Raw genomic sequence first — 22,700 nt, forward strand, 5'->3', positions numbered from 1 at the left:
GTTTTATCCCAGGTTCTCAAGGCTGGTTCAATATACATAAATCTATAAATATGATACATCACATAAACCAAATAAAAAACAAAGACCATATGGTTGTCTCAATTAATGCAGAAAAAGGTTTTGATAATATCTAGCATTCTTTCATGATAAGAACATATAAGAATATTAGTATAGAAGAGACATTTCTTCAACTGATAGAGGCCACCTACAGCAAACTCACAGTCAATATCATATTGAATGGAGTTAAACTGAAATCATTTCCACTCACATCAGGAACCAGGCAAGGTTGCCCATTGTCTCCACTGCTTTTCAACATTGTAATGGAAATCTTAGCCATTGCAATTAGTCAAGAAAAGGTGATCAAGGGTATCCATATGGGGTCAGAGGAGATAAAATTTTCACTCTTTGCAGATGATATGAATGTATATCTGAAAAACACCAGGGATTCAACTATAAAACCTTTAGAAGTGATCAAGGAATACAGCAGCATCTCAGGTTACAAAATCAATAATCACAAATCTGTAGCCTTTATTTGTACCAACAATAGTCAAGGTGAAAATGTAGTCGAGGACTCTATTCCTTTCACAGTAGTGCCAAAGAAGATGAAATATTTGGGAGTTTACCTAACAAAGACATGAAAGATCTCTATAAAGAGAACTATAAAACTCTGAGAAAAAAAAATAGCTGAAAATGTTAACAAATGGAAAAACATACCATGCTCATGGCTGGTAAGAATCAACATTGTTAAAATGTCCATTTTATACCCAAAGCATATAAAATTTTAATGCCATCCCTATTAAAGCACCACTGTCATATGTTAAAGACCTAGAAAAGATAATACTTCCTTTTATATGGAATCAGAAAAAAACTCAAATAGCCAAGACATTACTCAGAAATTAAAAAAAAAAAGCAGGAGGAATCATGCTACCAGACTTTAGTATACAGTAATCAAAAATGCATGGTACTGGCACAAAAATAGAGAGGTAGATATATGGAACATAATAGAGAACCGAGAGATGAACCCAGCTAATTACCATCATTTGATCTTTGATAAGCCAATTAAAAACATTGAGTGGGGAAAAGATTCCCTATTTAACACACAGTTCTGGGTAAACTGGCTGGTGACCTGCAGAAGACTAAAACTGGACTTAATTAACTAAGATAGACTCTAACTGGATTAAAGACTTAAACTTAAGACATGAAACTATAAAAATACTAGAAAAATTCCGGGGAAAACACTTGACAAAATTGGCCTCAGAGAATATTTTATGAGGAGGAACACCCCCAGCAATTGAAGCAACACCAAAAATATATTACTGGGATGTGATCAAACTAAAAAATCTTCTGCCCAGCCATGAACACAGTAAGTAAAGCAAGCAGACAGCCCTCAGAGTAGGAGAAGATATTTGCAGGTTATGTCTCTGACAAAATTTTAATAACCAGAATCCACAGAGAACTCAAACGTATTAGCAAGAAAAGAACAAGTGATCCCATCTCAGGGTGGGAAAGGAATTTGAAGAAAAACTTCTCTGAAGAAGACAGGCACATGGCCTCAGACACATGAAAAAATGCTCATCATCCTTAAGCCTCAGGGAAATGCAAATCAAAACCACTTTGGTATATCATCTAACTCCAGTAAGATCAGCCCACATCACAAAATCCCCAAACCAGAGATGTTGGCGTGGATGTGGAGAAAAAGGAACACTTCTTCACTGCTGATGGGAATGCAAACTAATACATTCCTTTCAGAAACATGTTGGAGATCACTTAGGGATCTAAAAATAGACCTGCCATTCAATCCTGCAATTCCTCTAGTAGGTATCCAGAAGATCAAAAATCACTTTATGACAAAGATATTTGCACCAGAATGTTTACTGCAGCCCAATTCATAATTGCTAAGTCATGAAAGAAGCCTAAGTGCCCATCGACCCATGAATAGATTAATAAATTGTGGTATATGTACACCATGGAATATCATGCAGTCTTAAAAAGGATGGAGACTTTACCTCTTTCACATTTATATGGATGGAGCTGGAACATATTCTTCTTATCAAAGTATCTCAAGAATGGAAGAAAAATATTCAATGTACTCAGCTCTACTAAGAAACCAATTTATAAGCACCCACACTTCCATATGAAAGCTATAACCCAACTACAGCCCAAGATGAAGGGGAAAGATAAGGGAGAGGGTAGGGGAAAGGGGAGGATGGTTGTAGGGAGGTTAACAAGGGTACATGTTAAATCTACTAAGGGTAGAATATAGATGTCTTAACACAATAACTAAGAAAATGCGGTGAAGGCTATGTTAACCAGTTTGATGAAAGTATTTCAAATTGTATTCAAAACCAGTACATAGTACCCCATAATTGCATTAATATACATAGCTATGATTTAATAAATAAATAATAAAAATTGAACAAATATTTTTCCACAATTCTGAACTTCCAGTCCACCTTGCCTCACCTTGCATGGTGGTCTGAAGTTCTGCCCTCTACAGGGCCCAGAGAGTTCAGCCATTCCCTGAGATATCTGGGTATAGTGTGGGCCACTAGTCAGCAGCATGGAAACTGTGACTTGTGGGGAAGCAGAAGAAAGAAAGGGATTCATGAGGGAGTAAGAGATGCACCATGATAGCATCACAGAACCCCAGGCTTGACTGTGCCCAGAGGGTGGTGTGCAGTCTCTGGTTCTGACTGTGCCTGGTGAGCAGAGGTGCTGATGCCCAGTTCAGACTGTGCCAGGCAGGCGGGAGGTAGAGACACCTGTTCTAACTGTCCCCAGTGAAGAGTACTGCTGAAGCCGTGTTTGGGCTGTGCCCAGTGGGAAGGGGCACTGATGCACAGTTGGGACTTTTAAAGGCAATTGGCAGCACATGGGAGGGGATCAGATGCCATCCCCTCAGGTTTGCTGAATGGAACTGCCTATGGAATTCTATCCACTGCTGGAGACCCTTTGATCTCTCTCTGATGAGCAGTGTTTGTCCTGCCCAAGATAATCTGATTGGAACTCTGGACCAGAGCTATCAACCTGCAGATCTTCTGAGGTTGAGCTGCTGAAGTTCTGTAGCAGGAAAGAACTGAATAGTGGGGATGGGGCACTGCAACTTCCTCTATCCCTAGCTGAGATTTAAACTTAATATCGTGACTTCTTAGGATAGAGTAGATGTTGGCTGATTTAAAAACATAACCAGCAGATGGCACCTGTGCCTCAAAGGAGTAGGGTGCTAGCTCCATATGCTGGAGGTAGCGGGTTCAAACCGAGCCCTGTCCAAAAACTGCAAATAAAATAAAATAAAATAAAATAATAATATAATATAATAGCCAGCTATTTTTGTTGTTGTTGTTGTAGTTTTTGGCTAGGGCTGGGTTTGAACCTGCCACCTCCAGTATATGGGGCCAGCACCCTACTCCTTGAGCTACAGTCACTGCGCAAGCCAGTTTACATTTTTTCACAAAGTAGCTTCTCAGAGTCTCTGGCCACAACTCTGAAAGGGACCTTTATAAAGTTGTAGGGGAAAAGCCACAATTACAAGGCTTTGTGTTTTGGTAAAGGACTAATTAGCTCTACTAATTAGAGAGGGGCTGCCAATTCAGTCTCACACTACCAGTTTTAATAATCAAATGGCTGAAAACAATCATGGGGCAGAACCAACTGACAACAGAACTCTGACAACATTAATAATCAGAGTAGATCAACTCCCCCAAAGAACAACAAAGAAGATACCACTAAAAATGCCATTGAAAGACAAATGCCTAAATTTTCACCAATATAATTCAGAATATGGATGGCAAATGATGAATAGAATGGAGGAAAAGATGGAAATATAAATCCAAAGAGTAGTTCAAAAGTTGTCTTATGAAATTAATGAATTAAAAGACAAAGTCCCCAAGGATATGGACATAATGAGAAAAAGATATAGCACAGCTCAAGAAATGAAAAATTTATTCAAGGAGCTTAGAAGTTCAGTAGAATCCTTCAGTAATAGAGTTAACCAGGCAGAAGGAAGGATCTCACAAATTGAAAACAAGGCCTTTGAATGATCCTAAGCATTCAAAGAGGCAGAGAAATGGAAATTAAGAACAGAACAGTCCCTGGGAGAGCTGTGGGACCACTCAAAGAGATCTAACATTCAAGGTATAGGAATTTCTGAAGAAGAAGAGGTTGATCCTAAAGGCAAAGATGCTTTCTACTCCAAGGTATTTAGGAGGAGAATTTTCCCAAGTATTGCACTAGATACAGAAATTCAGATAGTCGATAGTTTCAGAAACCTAGCAAGAATCATTCCAAATAAAACATCTCTTAGGCACATTGTAATCAATTTTGCCAAAGTCAATATGAAGGAGAAAATATTGCAAACAGAGGTAAGAAAAGAAAAAAAAAGAAAGAAAGGAAAAAATATTACCTATGAGGGGAGGAATATTAGAATGCATGCAGAACTTTCACCTGAAATTTTTCAAGCCAAAAGAGGGTGATCATTGACCTTTAATCTTCTAAAAGAAAACATCTTTCATTCCTGGATCCTGTACCAAGGTAAATTGAGTTTTACCTGTGATGGAGAAATCAAATACTTACTGACATATGCATGTTAAGGAAATGTGTTGCAACTAAACCAGCTTTCCAGGATATACTCAGACCCATTTTCCATAATGACCAACACAATGGTCACCACCAAAGTAAACTCACCCAGAAATTATTGAATAAAACCTAACATCCACAGTTGTGAAAGGATTAAAAATATCCACTGGACATTTAAAAAACATCACACCCAAAACACTACCATGCCTATCAATTCTCTCAATTAATGTGAATGGCTTAAATTGTCCTTCTAAAGAGGTACAGGATGTCTGACTGGATATAATTCAGACCAGATATCTGTAGTATATAAGAGATTTCTCTTACCTTAAAGTCAAGAAAAAAAAGACTCAGGATGAAGGGATGAAAAACTATAATACAGGCAAATGGAAATCAGAAAAAAACCTGGGGTTGCAATATTATCTCCAGATACAATAATTTTAAAAACAAACAAAGATAAGGATAGACACTACTTATTTGTCAAGGGAAATACTCAACATGAAGAGATTTTGATAATTAATATTTATGCATCCTACCAGAATACTCCTCAATTTATAAAGCAAACCTTAATAGACATGAACAATTTGATATCTTCCTGCACTGTAATAGTTGGAGATTTTAACACTCCTCTGTCAGTTCTGGATAGATCCTCCAAGAAGAAAGTAAACAAATAAAGAATCGATCTAAACTTGATCCTAGAACGAATGAACTTAACAGACATGTACAGAATATTTAATCCTAATAAAACTGAATACACATTCTTAACAGCCCATGGATCATCTTCCAAAATTGATCACATCTTAGGACACAGGTCAAACCTTAGCAAATTTAAAGGAATATAAATTATTCCTTATATCTTCTTAGAAAATCATGAAATTATAGGTGAACTCAACAGTAACAGGAATCTTTGTACTCAAACAAAGTCATGGAAACAACTTAACCTTAGGGTGAATGACAGCTGGATCAAAGATGAGATTAAGAAGAAATCATCAAATTTTTGGAACAAAATAAAAATGATGACACAAATTATCGAAACCTATGAGATACTGCAAAGGCAGTCCTAAGAGGAAAATCCATAGCATTGAAAACCTTCATCAAGAAAACAGAAAGAGGGGAAGTCAATAACTTAATGAGTCATCTCAAGCAACTGGAAAAGGAAGACCATCCCAACCCCAAACCCAGCAGAAGAAAATAAATAACCAAAATAAGAGCAAAATTAAATGAAATTGAAAACAAAAGAATCATTCAGAAGATCAATGAAACAAAAAGTTGGGTTTTTTTTTTAAAGATTTAAAAAAATGACAAACCTTTGGCTAGTTTAATGCAGAAAAAGAAAAGTAAAATCTCTAATATCATAAATCAGAAACAATAAAGGAGAAATAACAACAGATACCAAAGAAATTCAAAAAAATCCTCAATTATTACTACAAAAAAACTCTATTCTCAGAAATATGAAAATCTGGAGGAAATGAACCAATACCTGAAAGCATGCCACCTTCCAAGCCTCAGCCAGAAAAAATCAGAAATCTTGAATAGATCTAAATCAAGCACTGAAATCACATCAACTATACAAAATCTCCCCCCAAAAGAAAAGTCTGGGACCAGATGGCTTCACTTCAGAATTCTATCAAACCTTCAAAGAGGAAATAGAATCTATATTACATAACCTTTTCCAAAACATAGAAAAAGAAGTAATACTCCTAACACATTCTGTGAAGCAAATATCACCTAATCCCTAAACCAGCAAAGGACCCAACAAAGAAAGAAAACTATAGACCAATATCATTAATGAATATCAAAGGAAAAATATTCAATAAGATCCTAGTAAACAGAATTCAATGACGCATCAAAAAAATTATATACCATGATCAAGTTGGTTTTCTCCTAGGGTTACAATGTTGGTTCAACATACATAAATCTATAAATGTAATACATCACATAAATAAAAATTTTTAAAAGCCTGTATGATTCTATCAAAAGCAGAAAAAGCTTTTGATAATATCCGGCATCTTTTCATAATCAGAACACTTAAGAAAATAGGCTTAGATGGGACATTTCTTAAACTGATAGAGGCCATCTACAGCAAACCCACACTCAATATCATATTGGATGGAGTAAAATTGAAAACATTTCTACTCATATCTGGAACTAGACAATGATGCCCACTGTCTAATTGAAGTCTTAGCCATCATAGTCAGGCAAGAGAAGGCAATCAAGGTATACAAATGGGTTCAGAGGAGATCAAACTCTCACTCCTCGTGGATGACATGATTTTACATCTGGAAAACCTCAGGGACTCAAGTACAAAACTCTTAGAAGTGATCAAGGAATACAGCAGTGTCTCAGGATACAAAATCAATACTTACAAATAAGAAGTTTTTATATATACCAACAATAGTCAAGCTGAAAATATAGTCAAGGACTCTTTCTTTTACAAAAAGAAGATGAAAATCTGGGAATTTACCTAACAAAGGACATGAAAGATCTCTATAATGGGAATTATGAAACTGGGAGGAAAAGAAATAGCTAAAGATGTTAACAAATGGAAAAACATACCATGCTTATGGCTGGGAAGAATCAACATTGTTAAAATGTCCATACTACCCAAAGCAATCTACAGATTTAAAGCAATCCCTATTAAAGCACCAATTTTATACTTTAAAGAACTTGAAAAAATAGTACTTCGTTTTTATATGGTATCAGAAAAAGACCTCAAATAGTGAATACATTACTTAGAAACAAACAAAAAAAAAAAAATCAGGATGTATCACATCGTCAGACTTCAGGCTATATTACAAATCTATAATGATCAAAACAGCATGGTACTGGCAACAACAGAGAGGTAGATATATGAAATAGAATAGAGAAACAAGAGATGAATCCAGCCACTTACCCTCATTTTATCTTTGATAAGCCTATCAAAAACATTCATTAGGGGAAAGATTCCCTATTTTACAAATGGTTCTGGGGGAACTGGCTGGCAACCTGTAGAAGACTGAAACTAGACCCTCACCTTTCACCACTAACAAAAATCGATTCTTAAACTTAAGACATGAAGCTATAAAAATGCTATAAGAGAATGCAAGGAAAATTCCTGAAGAAAGGGACCTGGGAAAATATTTTATGAGGAGGACCCCCTTGGCAATTGAAGCAGCACCAAAAATATATACTTGGGATCTGATCAAGCTAGAAAGATGCTGCACAGCCAAGAGCACAGTTAGTAAAGCAAACAGATAGCCTTCAGAATGGGAGAAGATTTTTGTAGGCTATGTTTTTAACAAAGATCTGATAACTAGAATTCACAGAAAACTCACAGGTATCAATAAGAACAAACAACCCTATTTCCCTGTGGGCAGGAAACTTGAACAGAAACTTCTCTGGAGTGATAGGCTAATGGCCAACAAACACATGAAAAAATGCTCCACATCTTTCATCATTAGAGAAATACAAATCAAAAAATTGACAAGTAGCTTGGTGCCTGTAGCACAGTGAGTAGGGCGCCAGCCACATACACAGGCGATGGTGGATTAGAGCCTGGTCCAGGCCTGCTAAACAATAATGACAACTGCAACCAAAAATAGCTGGACGTTGTGATGGGCACCTATAATCCCAGCTACCTGGGAGGCTGAGTCAAGAGAATCACTTCAGAGTTTGAGTTTGCTGTGAGCTGTGACACCATAGCACTCTACCAAGGGTGATATAGTGAGACTCTGTCTCAAACAAACAAACAAACAAACAAACAACTGACAAGTGCCACAGTGAGCAGAAGATAAAATTAAAAAAAAAAAAAAAAAAACAGCATCCAATTTGAAAAAGTTATCCCACCTGCCCCAAGTTGTGATGAAGAAAGGAAGCAATAGCTATGGTTTCTATCTGAGGGCAAACCCAGAGCAGAAAGGTCAAATCATCAAGGACGTAGATTCTGGAAGTCCAGCAGAGGAGGCTGGCTTGAAGAACAATGACCTGGATGTTGCTGTCAATGATAAGTCTTGGAAAATCTAGATCATGACAGTATTGTGGAAATGATTAGAAAGGGTGGAGATCAGACTTCACTGCTGGTAGTAGACAAAGAGACAGGTCACATATATGAACTGGCTCATTTTTCTCTATTTATCTGCTATCAAGGTTACAAACTTGCCTAATGGCTCTGTCAGGCAGGATCCAGTTCCTGTTCCTGCTTCTCAGGAGGCCTCACATCCAGATACTGCAGAAGAAGTAGATCATAAACCTAAACCGTTCATGCTGGATAAAGGAGAAAATGGCTATGGCTTTCACTTCAATGCCATTCAGGGTATGCCAGGCTCATTGATCAAAGAGGTACAGAAGGACAGTCCTGCTGACCTTGCTGGACTGGAAGATTAAGACATCATCACTGACGTGAATGGGGTGAATGCGATGGATGAACCCTATGAAACGGTGGTGGACAAAGTCCTGAGCAGTGGCAAGAATGTCACGATACGAGCTGTGAAAAGAAGGCTTATGACTATTTTCAAGCTATGAAAATCCTTATTGCCTCCTTCATGGCAAAGCCACTGGATTCTCCCCCTGCCCTGATTCCAAAGAAGGAACATTAGTGGCACCAGAGCATGACTTGCACATGGTGAAAGATCAAGCCTACAGCCCAGCTCACATTCTTCTTCCAATTCTGAAGATATAGACATGATGAGAACAAATAATGGCTTTGGCTGATAGCGGTTTCTTGGTATTTAAACAAAGAATGAGGTGCCACCTGTTTACCGTCAGAGGCAAAAACTTCTCTGGAAACTATTCATCATGTGTGATTGTCTTCTATTATTTCTTAGGGATGGGTGGCTATTGTAGATGGCTTCTGTATAGTCAACCTAGGAAGAGTGAAGGCAGGCACCAGATTCTTTTCTGGTGATCTCTGCCAAGGCTCAACTTTATGTTTCTCTGTATGATGAGGGTCCTTGAATACCAAAGATGATTTGTAAATCTGTATATATGAGAGCTGCTAATTAAAGTATCTGAGCAGATAAATCTCTTAAAATTATGCTTTTGTAACAATGTTGTGGTTGCTAGAATAAATAACATTAATAATTCAAAAAAATATTCAAGTTTTTGTAAAAGAGGTATTTCACATTGTTTAGATATTTGGAATTAACTCTAGCAAGGCATCAAGACTGAAGTTCCTCAGTCCAGGATAAAAACATGAATTGGGATTAAATTACAAAGAGCAGACTTTTATGGCACATAAAAGAGCGGAAAAAAAATTATAGGAAGAATTTGAGCATTAAATGTCAGGAATAGTATTTTCTCAGGGAAGTTATTAGCAGGTTTATATCACTAGCTTTTTATTTTAGTCCAGGATAATTCCTTTTCTGAATTTTTATAACTTTTAAATATTGATAAACACAACCATAATCTCGTCCTTATTTTGGTTATTGGGTTTCTTGTGTATTCTGAATTTTTAGAGAACAAAGATTATATAAATATGATGTACATGTTCAATCTGTATTGATTTTTTTGTCCCCATTTTCACTGTATTATCTTATTAGAAAGCAGAAAGACATATATATATATATATATATATGCATTTTTTCAAAATAAAATCTGGAGGAAAAATATATGTAAAGATATGTGAATTTTCTTACAATCTAGCCATTAATTTTTTTCTTCAAGAACTATTGTTATGTAAATTAATTTTCTGTAGATCGTATGTAAGTGCCTGTACAAGATGAGAAAAATATATGAGGAATTGAGGTAGAAAGAAAATACCCTATGATATGGAATTTCTGTATTGGTACTCGACTATCTGAAATTGTTAAGGAATCTGCTATTTCATACAATAATTTCTTCCCACAGATCACCCTACACAAAAGCACTAAATTAAAAAACAAAAAAACTCTTTTTAAAATGTGTAAAAAAGTCATTGCTTTATGAAACAGTGAATTCTAATCAAAACAATGATGAGAATTTAGCAGTGAATTTGAATTCATTCTATTGTAAAATACAAAATGATATTTTCCTTCTGAAGGCTGTTTGTCCCTCCACAGAAATTAATGATTTTCAGTTTCATTGTAGTTGTGGTTTTGAGTTTTCATAATATCCAGCTGGTCTTTCTCTGTCCCCACTGTCTGGCTATCAGCTCTCTTCACTTCTGTCAGAAAGACATCATCTAACGGCCACCAACTTTTCATATATTCCTTGCTTACTGTGGTTATAGGAGGGAAATTTCTATTTTCTCAAGGCATTAGCATTGGATGCAAAATAAGAACCAATCTTCTGAGTAAGAGCTTGAGACTATCTAAACAATGAATTAGATAAACATCAATCTATGAAGTTTCTGACATCTTTTTTATTAAATATTCAAAGATTTAAAAATCCAATCATTTATAATGCTCTAATAGTTAAGGATGAGTATCTACCCAGAAGTAAAACAATAATTTTACCATAAGGACATCTGCTCAATTCAGTCAGCAAGATGTGGAATCAACCCAAGTGCCCACCAACTCATGAATGGATTAATAAACTGTGGTATATGTGTACCATGGAATACTATTTAGCCATAAAAAGATGGAGACTTTTTTTGTATTTTTGTCAGTCTTTTGTATTTACCTGGATGGAGTTGAACATTCTCCTTAGTAAAGTATCACAAAAATGGAAAAGCAAGTATCCAATCTACACAATACTAATGTGAAACTAGGAGGTGAACAACTATGTATACAAATGAAAAACATAATTAAATTGAGGTGGAGGAGGGAGAGAGGGGATTGGTGTGCTCTCACCTAATGGCCACAACATAAGGATACATGGCACATCTCCTGGGTGAAGGGCTCAACTAAAACTTGGACATTACCTAATAAATGCACACAATGTAACCTAATCATCTGTAGGCTCATATTAACCTAAAACAACAACAACAACAAAAGTTAAGAATGTTAAGTGATCTCAATATACTGTATATTCTAAATTAAATTCCAGGTTTTAACTATTTGTTTTATAAAGAGGATACCAAATGTTAGGTTTTCTCAACTTTAATGGGTTTTTAATTACAGTATAAATTTAATCATAATATCTAGTATGTACTAACATGTGCCAGACACTATTTTAATTGCTTTGTATATATTAAGACATCAGGTCCTCACAACAGACCTAACTCATAAGTTAAGACTCTCTGTCTGTATATTTTATAGATGAAGAAATGTAGACTTAGAGATTTTGGACAACTTGCTAAAAAATCAATGTTTAAGTTTGGTCATCAAAGTCCAGATGCTTAGCCATTTCCCTGCAATATCAATTTCGTATAAACATATGTTCATCAAATACATATGTGGTTTCTAACACACGTCATGTATCTAATATTTATTTTATTAGGTATTAACATGCTATGTAAGAACATAATTTACATTTGTTTGCTATAAATAAATAGAAAAAACACAGAAAGATGACCAGAAATTCTGCCATACAAATTAATACTTTGATATATTTTCTTTTCTTTTCTTTTTTTTTTTTTCTGAGACAGAGTCTCACTATGTTACCCTCGGTAGAGGCTGTGTCGTCACAGCTCATAGCAATCTCCAATTCTTGGGCTTAAGTGATTCTCTTGCCTCAGCCTACCAACTAGATGGGACTACAGGTGCTGGCCACAATGCCTGGCTGTTTTTTGGCTGTAGTTGTCATTGTTGTTTGGCAGGCCCTGGCCAGGTTCAAACCTGCCAGCTCCAGTGTATGTGGCTGGTGCCCTAGCTGCTGAGCTACAGGCACCAAATCTGATATATTTTCTTATTTTTAAAAATTCCTAACTTTTAAAAATGGAACTCCAATCTCATTTGACCTTTATTCTAGGTCTCTAGTATCTTTTAGATACCTTCATTCTACTTTCTATTTTATCTTAAGCTTTTCTTCAATCTATTAAATAGTCTTTTTGATCATTACTTTTTAATGGCTGAATGCATGCCACCAATGGTGTGCATTTAAAAATGGTCTCATTTTAAACAAAAGTCATAGAAAAAAGATTGCTAAAGCTAGTATCAGTAAACTCTATAAAATATCTACTATCACTTTCAAAATAAATTTTCAAAAAATTACTACTTTATAATTGAACTTTTCACTGGTTCTAAATAAAATCTTAGATAAAAGGATATTGGAATGTGCACATAAAGAGTGAAGATGGGTAGTCACACCAAGAAAGTGAATTTATGTATGCATCTTACGTAAATGTGTGGTTTGCCTCAAAATATCTTTATATGGAAGGCTTTATTAAAATTGCTTAATATTTTCTCTTTAAATAGAGGATTAGGTACAAAAGCAGACTTTGATAAATCAAATCTATTTCTTAAACCTTCATGTTAATGTACATCACTAGGCAAGAAACAATACTGCAGCCATTGTATGTTTTCAGTCTGGGTCTTGCAGCCTAAGTATTAGAACCCTCAACCACGGTCTCATATGGATAAACTGTGTAATAGAAAGGTACTTAAATCTGATTAAAGAATTCAAGGGGAATGGAATTGTCTGAATATGTTTGTGTCTTCCCAAAATTCATATGTTGAAAACTTAATCACCAAAGTGATGGTATTAGAAGGTGAAACCTCAGGTGGTGATGAGTTCATGTGGGTAGAGCACTATGGAACTCTGTGTCCTGTGACAAAGATCCCTAAAAGTGGCTTTGCCTCCTTCTGCAATGCTAGGATTCAGCAAGAAGACTCCTTCTGTGAACCAGGAGTTGCCCTCACCAGGCAGCAGATCTGCAGTCGCCTTGATCTTGGACTTCCTAGCCTCCATACCTGTGAGAAACGAATTCCTGTTGTCTATCAACTACCCAGTTTGTAGCATTTTGTTATGGGAATGCAAATGGACTAAGACATTGAGCTCCCATAATTTCAGTAGCCCCTTCTCCCCAGGTCATGAATAGGCACCATGTGTGCTTTTTCCCTCCAATGCATACCAACATGGAGAAACAGAGACTTTTTTTGTCTCGTTTACAAGCTGTGGTTAAGTAGATACCAAGAAAAGCAGCTTAGCATGATCTTTAGACTCAGCAGCTAGATTTCTAATATTTAATTTTTACTAGAACTAGTAAAGGAAAGGGTAATTTATTCTATCTGTTATAATTGCACATGTCTATCTCCTTGGATATATGTATCAGGGAAAATGTTTGATTGAACAGAAATTATTACAGCAAGGAACCAAAAGGCTCATGTACTACATGGGGAGCAAGCAGTCTGTAGCCACACACTCGGACCTGTACTCCGGCTTGTGGAGGGGAGAAGGATGCGCTTAGATTTACATTTACACAAACACACACACACGTGCACACAAAGAGTCATATCATTGTATTTGTTTGGCTAAACTAATAAAGAAAATACAATCTATATTTATGGAAATCTAGATAACATTAAAGAAATCACTGTTTAGATTCACAGTTGGGAACAGGCAGGATAAACGAATGATTGTCCCAGAGCAGTAAGTTGCAAAGCATGACTGAAATAATGTTTCTCTAAAATCAGCATATCACATATTACTTCTAATGTGAGACAGAAGCTAACTACTGTTATTGCCAGTCTTTTTCTTTTTCAGAGGCTATGGTGAAAGACAGAAAGTTACTTTTATTCTTAAGATCACTTTACGAAAAAACACTAAAGACTCAAAGACTAAATAACAACCCTAACAGGACACAGGCAGGGAGTTGCAGAATAAGGAGTTAAGTTTGGGTCCTCCAAAAGAGGAAGGGAAGCTCTTTCCATTAGGATGTAATCTCTGTTTTGCTTTTTAATGTCCACATAGTTTCTTGTGGGGAGGAAACTTATAATTCTATTCCTGACTTCAATAGACTTCAATTCTACACATGACTAGGATAACAAAATAAGACAATGTTATAGTGTTAGAGTTGTAAGAGCCTTTAGAAACCAGTAATTTAGTCTAAATTTCTAACAAAACATTCTGGAAGGACAATTGAAATATTTATTAATCCTTCTAAAAATCAATGAACTGAAGGTGCGTTTCCTCACTGACAAAACTGTATATATTTGGGGAACTTAAATAATGAAATGGGGATATTTTCAAACCTTTACTAAAAGGGATGAATCTAACACATGCACAGTCATCCTTTTGTAACATTATTTGCTATAAATTATCAAAATGACTTGTCTTACCTATATCGCTCCCCTCAACATATCTATAAGTAGCAGCCATTTTTCTAAATTTACAATGAAAACTTCGCATGACATACAGTGTTATTTTTGAAAGATTCTATCATTAATACTTAAATTTTAGAAATTTTAAGATTTTTTTTCTTCTCTATGCAAAAGGCTTCATGGCATGTATAGATAAATGTTTAACTGTCTGATTTTCTTCCTCCACTTCCCAGCCCCAGTGGAGGGAAACAGTATTGCAATTCAGTGGACAGTAACTACATATATATGAAATTGTTCTGGTTTTCATTCCCTATAAAGATCAAATTTTTTGTATTTTTAGCTATGTATAAATGTGTATTTCTAGTTTTGTGTTATTAATAAGAAAAAAACAAACGTCTAAATACACTTATATACTTTTAATCCTGACGGAATATTGTCTGAACATCATCTGCTACTATCTATGCAACTGGTGTTGTTACCTACTCTTTATCACAACTTTAGGAAGTAAAGTTAACTGGTTCTCTTACATGAGACAAGTTTCACTTAAAAATCAAGTTAGTGGAGCTATTCCACAGATTTCAGTGTTCTAGGAGTGCATTAAACTCCTGTAAAATTAGTCAAGGTAGCGAGGCTGGTGCATTTAGATCTTAATGGACCATCACTTTCTAAGAAGTGAAATGCTTCGTTTCCTCCCACAATTTATTCTACAAAACCTCATTTTATAAAAGTGGAAATAGATTTTGTTTCTCTGGAAAAAATATAGTATTTCTGTGTGTGCCCATCAGAGTACTGATTTAGTAGCAATATATGCATATGAAATATATAACATAAATTGCTTCTTGAGAATCATTTAAGATGTCCAGTTATTTAAATAAATCAGCATTTATAAGACCTCTAAAGAATTCTGTATGTAAATTGTTCATAAGCCAAACCTATCTGGAGTTGCTTTAGACAGGAAAAGTTTGAGATATTTAGTACCACTGTCAGCGATTTCCAAAGGCCCCAACAGTCTCATCCAAGTGAGAGTTTCTTTTCTTTCTTTTTTCCTTTTTTTTTTTTTTTTTGAGACGGAGCCTCAAGCTGTCCCCCTGGGTAGAGTGCTGTGGCATCTCAGCTCACAGCAACCTCCAACTCCTGGGCTCAAGCGAGTCTCCTGCCTCAGCTTCCCAAGTAGTTGGGACCACAGGCACCCGCCACAACGCCCGCCTATTTTTTGGTTGCAGCCGTCATTGTTTGGCGGGTCCAGGCTGGATTCAAACCCACCACCTTGGGTGTATGTGGCTGGCGCCTTAGCCACTTGAGCCACAGGTGCTGAGCCGAGTTTCCTTTAACAGTAACAGGAACACAGAATTCATCAGCCTTCTACATCCAAAACACACCATCATCTGGACAGAGGAAATGGTAATAAATGAGAAATCTTACTTTCATGCTTGATTTGGGGGGTGGTGGTGATTTAAAACATTCCATGCCCTGTGCAGCCTTCTTCCTCATATTTTCTCAGTGAGTAAAGGAATATATTGAGCCAAGAAAGGCCATGTCTTTCTCCTCAAATGAGACTTAGTGGACCTTTCTTATTGGAGATCAGAAGCTATCATCATTAAAGAGGACTAGTAAACACAGACCAGCAGCAAATTGAGGCTCTTCCATGACCCCACTTGGAATTATGGAAGAAAGATAAGCAGATATAATTTTCCAAATCATTTTTTCCTGAGGGGCCAAGAATCCCTGCGGGTGCTTTACTATGCCCTGAACACCTGTGCTATATGCAAGATGTAAGTAACATCTGTACATCATCTCTAGGGTTCCCCAAACTCTACCAGGCAGATACTACATTTATAACAGGTGGAAATAAAGTAGCAGAACTTTGAACTGGTTAGTTATGATTATACCAGCTGCTAAAGCCTTGTTTAGGACTTGGACCTTCAATTTTGTTCTCCCAGACCTTAACATCCTTGCTTTGTCTTTCTTATAATGACTTTATTTTTGAGTTTCCAGAAACCTCATTTTGGAAAAATCACATATTCACATATGAATAGGGAACAAGAGGACAAAAACTCAAAACGTTTCCTCATTCTAAAGGGGGACATCAGCAAAACCCATAGAGACCCTATTGAATATCATGTAAAATGAACACTAACACACCCACCTGTGTGTGAGCCAACTAAAGCTCCTAGTAGCTTCACAGTTACCAAAGCAAGTTCAGGTTTTGTAGGGCATGAAGTTTATACAATTTAAGCAACTTCTTTAAAAAAAAAAAAAAAGAATAGAAACTCAAACAGTAAATTTGGTACAAAATAAATATTTATTTAGAATAAGAAACTACTAAACAAGAGATATTAAAATCTTGGAAATTCAAACATCTTTCTTTTGAGATCTCTTTAGGCATTTTATCAGAATTAATTACAAACAAATGGTTTATAAACCTGCCTGCCTCTCTCCACATAGAATACCATGTACCCCCAATAACTGGAGCACTCACAGGGGCCTATACAAGTGAGAGGTCCTGAATATTAGGCTCTTTAGCATCCTGCACATGGATGATTCAAATGTACTTCAGTAATAAGTTATTCCTGGTCATGAATCTTTGGGTTGCTAATTGCAAATTTACCACCACCAATGGTTTTAGAAACACATGCACGGATGTGCAGGACATACACCCACGTGAGCATAAGGACATACACACACAGACACTTTATAGTCTTAGAGAGGGAGGCACTATTAACACTCTCTGGCAGCTCCAAAGAAAATATGACAATTTAATTGGACTGTGAAATACATATAGTAGTTTACCAGGCAAAGAGAACAAAGAAAAGCACTTCCAGGTGGGATGAATGATTTGGCTGATGCAGGGGAACACTGGGCCTCCTCTCACCCATTCAGAATCCTTGAATCCAGAGCACACCTGGACCCATTGTGAGTGTTCAGAAATTCTCACTGAAGTTTGAATAGACTGATGAGAAGAAGGGAAAGGTGTTTTTTCATATGCTCAAAAAGCAGCTAAACCATGAGATCCTAGGAGGCAAGATGGCAGACTGTAGTCAGCTTTCCACAGAGGCTCCCATCCAGAAGGAGAGCTAAAAGACAGAAGTTTAGCAAGTAAGCTGATGGTTTGGAGCTGAGCCAAGAGAGAAGGTTGAATAATGCATACCATCTCTGCTAAGGTGAGCTGCAACCCAAAAATTCAAACAAAAGGTACAAAATCCACCACCAAGCATACAGGAGTCCCCTCCCCCATGAGAAGAGCTCACAGTTTACTCCATAAAAACAAGCAAGCAGAGTTCAAACATCCTCCCACTCTATCCCACAGGAGAGACCCTCTAAAAACTAAACTTCCTACCCCTACTAATGTGCTACGGCACTCTCCTGCCAGGCATAAAACTGTATATATTTTCTACCTGCAATTCTGAACTTCCAGGACTCCCACCCACGCTCACTCTGAGGTCTGGAGGCCTGTCCACCATGGAGTCCAGATTCTTGGGCATTTTCTTGAGAGGAGTGGAGGGGGCAGGGACTATTGCTGGTCTATGCTGATTCTGTGGTCCAGGAGTGAGGAGAGGACAGTCAGCTGAGAGGGAACTATACAGGAGCTGTGGCATCCTGAGTTGCAGAGTGGCAGCCAGCTGCAACAGCAGGAATAATAAGGCTGAAACCCCTGAGGCCATTCCAGACAGACATGCTCTGTCTTTCTGGGCAACCAGAGCAAGCTGAGCATTTTCTCCAGTGGCAGCCACTGGCAGAGTGGTTTTGGGACATCTTGTGAGTAAAGAATCTTAAGGGCAGTACCAGCCTGGGAGGGGCTTAGCCAGAAGACTGCTCCACTGAGCCCAAGACACATCCAGCCCTCAGGGCATCACAGATAAGACATAGGCTGGAACTGATACCTGAGTGTAAACTCTAATTGCTTGCTGCCTAGGGCTGACTTGTGGTTTCTATCAGCTCAAGCAGCGACTGAACTGCAGGGGAATTTGGCCGGGATAGAAACAGATTCTGTGAAGTTGTTCTGTCCCATTCTATCAGCAACATCAATCAGGCATGGGGCTGGAACTGAGTGAACTGAGCACCTGAGATTGTCAGGTGAACTCCCTTGAGCACCTGAGATTGTCAGGTCTCACTTTCCCCTGCCAGATAGTGGTAGAGAGTGGAGGCCTGGATGAGGACCCAGATCTCTGGGTGACTCAGGCAGTCATGAACCCCAGGAGGTTTGCTCATTGGAGGGAACTGGGTCACAGCCCTGAGTGGTTGATGGTGACTGGGTGTGATGGAGGTGCAGGATGGGGAAGGAGGCATCAACCTCCCCAGACTTATACACTTGCTAGGTGGGTCCTCCTGCCTTCACAGAGCACTGGAGTGATCCATATTTGAGCTACCAACAGACCCCTCCTATCTAGTTGCCGGAGACCTTTTGAACTCTTCCACCTGAGACTGGTGCTGACTGGGATAACTGAGTTGGACCTCTCAACCCAGGCCAATCACCCAAGGACTATCCAAAGTGGTACCCTGGGTGTATGGTTGTGGGAAGGCTCAATTTTCCTTGTCCAATTGTTGTTTGTGAGGTGCGGGGCTACTCAATTGCTAGTATTTCTCCACAGCTGAAACTTCAACCCAGAGTAACTGGTTCACTAGGGAGGTCAGAGACTAGCTGAAAACAAGACAGAGCCACTGGCTCCCTGTAGGAGGTGGATTCCCCGCTGTTCCTACCACTCTCTCTGGGCGCCAGGCAGCCAGAGACCTGCTGCTTGCTTGCTTGAGCCCTGCACTCCCCTGGAGGCAGGCAGATCCCCTGCTGTTCCCACCATCCTCTCTGGGCACTGGGTGGCTGGAGAACTGCTGATTGCTTGCTTAAGCCCTGCACTCCCCACGTGGTAGGCAGATTCCTCCCTACTCCCACCAACTTTGCTGGGCGCTGGGTCACCAGAGACCTGCTGGTTGCTTGAGCCCTGCACTCCCCTGATGGGAGGTGGATTCTCCGCTGCTCCCGCCACCCTTGTCAAGACTGGACTGCCCAAGAACTGCAAGAGGACAGTCAGTTGAGAGGGATCCATACTAGAGCAGTGGTACCCCAAGGCAAAAAGCAGCAGCCAAAACAGCGGGAACAATAAGGCTCACATCCCTGAGGCTTTTCCAGATAGACACGCCTGTCTCTCTGGACATCCAGAGGAAGCTGGCATCTTCTCTGGTGGCAGCTATTGGAAGAATGCTTCTGGGACAAACTTCAAACAGTATAAATTCAGCATGGGGTGGAATCAGTGGAAAAACTCAGGCAACACCAATAACCAGAGTAGATCAACTCCCCCAAGGAAAAATGGGGCAGATGCAATTGAAGACCACATACATAAACAGATGGCTGATATGTCAGAAATCAAGTTCAGGATTTGGATAGCAAATAAGATTAACAGAATGGAAGAAAGAAAAGAATTTGAATTTCAAGAAATTATTCAAAATATGTCTCAAGAATTCAATGATTTCAAAGATAAAATGACCAAAGATTTTGAAACATTGAGGCAAGAGTTTGTAGTCATCAAAGACCTAAAAAATATGGTAGAATCCCTCAGTAACAGAATGGAGCAGGCAGAAGAAAGGATCTCTGACATTGAAGACAAAGCTTTTGAACGTGCCCAAGCACACAAAGATGAAGAGAAATGGAGAGCTAAAATGGATCTTTCTCTCAGAGAGCTCTGGCATAATTCAAAGAAAACTAATATTCACCTTACAGGAATCTCTGAAGGCGACAAAGTTGCTTCACAAAACACAGAAGCTCTTCTTCATGAAATTATGAAAGAGAAATTTCCAGACATGCCAAGAAACTCTGAAATTCAGATAGCAGGAAGTTTCAGAACCTAGCATGACTCAACCCAAACAAGACATTCCCTAGGCACATCATAATTAGCTTCACCAAAGTTAAGATGAAAGAGAAAATTCTGAAAGCAGTTAGACGTAAGAAAATCATAACCTACAAGAGGAAGAGTATTAGAATGACTGCATATCTTTCCACTGAAACCTTTCAGGCTAGAAATGGATGTTCATCGCCTTTTAATCTCCTAAAACAAAATAACTTTCAACCCAGGATCCTGTATCCAGCTAAACTAAGTTTCATCCATGATGGAGAAATTAAATATTTTAATGACATTCACATGTTGAAGAAATTTGCCATAACTAAACCAGCTCTGCAGGAAATTCTCTAACCTATCCTCCATAATGACCAGTGCAATCCTCCACCACAAAAATAAACTCATTCAGAAACTTTTGATCAAATTCCAACTTCCACAGTGGTGAAAGGATTAAAAATATCTACTTGACTTTCGGCAAGCTCGATACCCAAAATTTTACCAGGCTTATCAATAATTTCAATCAGCTTGAATGGCTTAAATTGTCCTCTAAAGAGGCACAGATTGGCTGATTGGATACAGAAACTCAGATGGGACATCTGCTATATTCAAGAATCACATATTACTTTAAAAGGTAAATATAGACTCAGGGTGAAGGGATGGTCATCTATATTCCAGGAAAATGAAAAGCAGAAAAAAGCAGTATTGCAATTTTATTCGCAGATACAATAGGGTATAAAGTAACAAAAATAAGCAAGGACAGGGATGGCCATTTTATATTTGTTAAGGGTAATACTCATTATGATGAGATCTCAATTATCAATATCTATGCACCCAACCAGAATGCACCTCAATTTATAAGAGATACTGTAATAGGCATGAGCAACTTGATTTCTCCCAGCTCTGTCATAGAGATTTTAACACTCCTTTGGCAGTGTTGGATAGATCCTCCAATAAGAAGCTTAGCAAAGAAATTTTAGATTTAAATTTAACTATTTAACTCTTCAATCTAATAGACATCTACAGAAAATTTCATCCTAACAAATCTGAATACACATTTTTCTCATCAGTCCATGGAACATGCTCCAAAATCGATCACATCTTAGGTCATAAGTCTAAACTCAGTAAATTTAGAAGAATAGAAATTATTCCATGCATCTTCTTGGACCATCATGGAATAAAATTTGAACTCAGTAAGAATAGGAATCTGTAGACTCATACAAAAATATGGAAGCTAAACAACCTTATGCTGACTGAGAGATGGGTCAGAGATGAGATCAAGAAGGAAATTAACACATTTTTAGAACAAAACGATAATAAAGATATGAGTTATCAGAACCTCTGGATCTGCAAAGACAGTCCTAAGAGGGAAATTTATAGCACTGCAAGCCTTCCTCAAGAGAACAGAAAGAGAAGAAATTAACAACTTGATGGAACATCTCAAGCAACTGGAAAAGGAAGAACATTCCAATCCCAAATCCAGAAGAAGAAAAGAAATAACTGAAATTAGCGTAGAATTAAATGAAATTGAAAACAAAAGGATTATACAACAGATCAATAAATCAAAAAGTTGGTTTTATGAAAAGGTCAATAAAATGGCCAGCCTAACCAAGAAAAAAAGAGTAAAATCTCTAATCTCATAAATGAGAAATGGTAAAGATGAAATAACAACAGACCCCTTAGAAATTCAAAAAATCATTGATGAATATTATAAGAAACTTTATTCCCAGAAATACGAAAATCTGAAGGAAATTGACCAATACTTGGAAGTACGCCACCTCCCAAGACTTAACCAGAATGAAGTGTAAATGTTGAACAGGCCTATATCAAGTTCTGAAATAGCATCAACTATACAAAATCTCCCTAAAAAGAAAAGCCCAGAACCAGACAGCTTGACGTCAGAATTCTACCAAACCTTTAAAGAGGAACTAGTACCTATACTACTTAACCTTTTCCAAAAAAGAAAAAGACGGAATACTATCCAACACATTCTATGAAGCAAACATCAACTTGATCCCCAAACCAGGAAAAGACCCAACAAGAAAAGAAAATTACAGACTAAGTCACTAATGAATATTGATATGAAAATATTCAACAAGAACCTAACAAACAGAATCTAGCAACACATCAAACAAATTATACACCACAACCAAATGGGTTTTATCTCAGGATCTCAAGAATGGTTCAACATACATAAATCTATAAA

At 37.6% G+C, this 22,700-nt stretch overlaps 1 protein-coding gene and 1 pseudogene across 6 annotated transcripts in view; one reads left to right on the forward strand and one right to left on the reverse strand.

Moving 5' to 3' along the window:
* The window catches only part of NLGN1 (neuroligin 1), a 947,633-nt gene that overhangs the window by 193,543 nt on the left and 731,390 nt on the right, over window positions 1-22,700 (reverse strand). The window lies entirely within an intron of this gene.
* LOC105887388 lies at window positions 8,309-9,261 on the forward strand (annotated as a pseudogene).

Source organism: Otolemur garnettii, unplaced genomic scaffold, assembly GCF_000181295.1.
Source record: "Otolemur garnettii isolate 467f Iridium unplaced genomic scaffold, OtoGar3 scaffold00078, whole genome shotgun sequence".
Taxonomy (NCBI): Eukaryota; Metazoa; Chordata; class Mammalia; order Primates; family Galagidae; genus Otolemur; species Otolemur garnettii.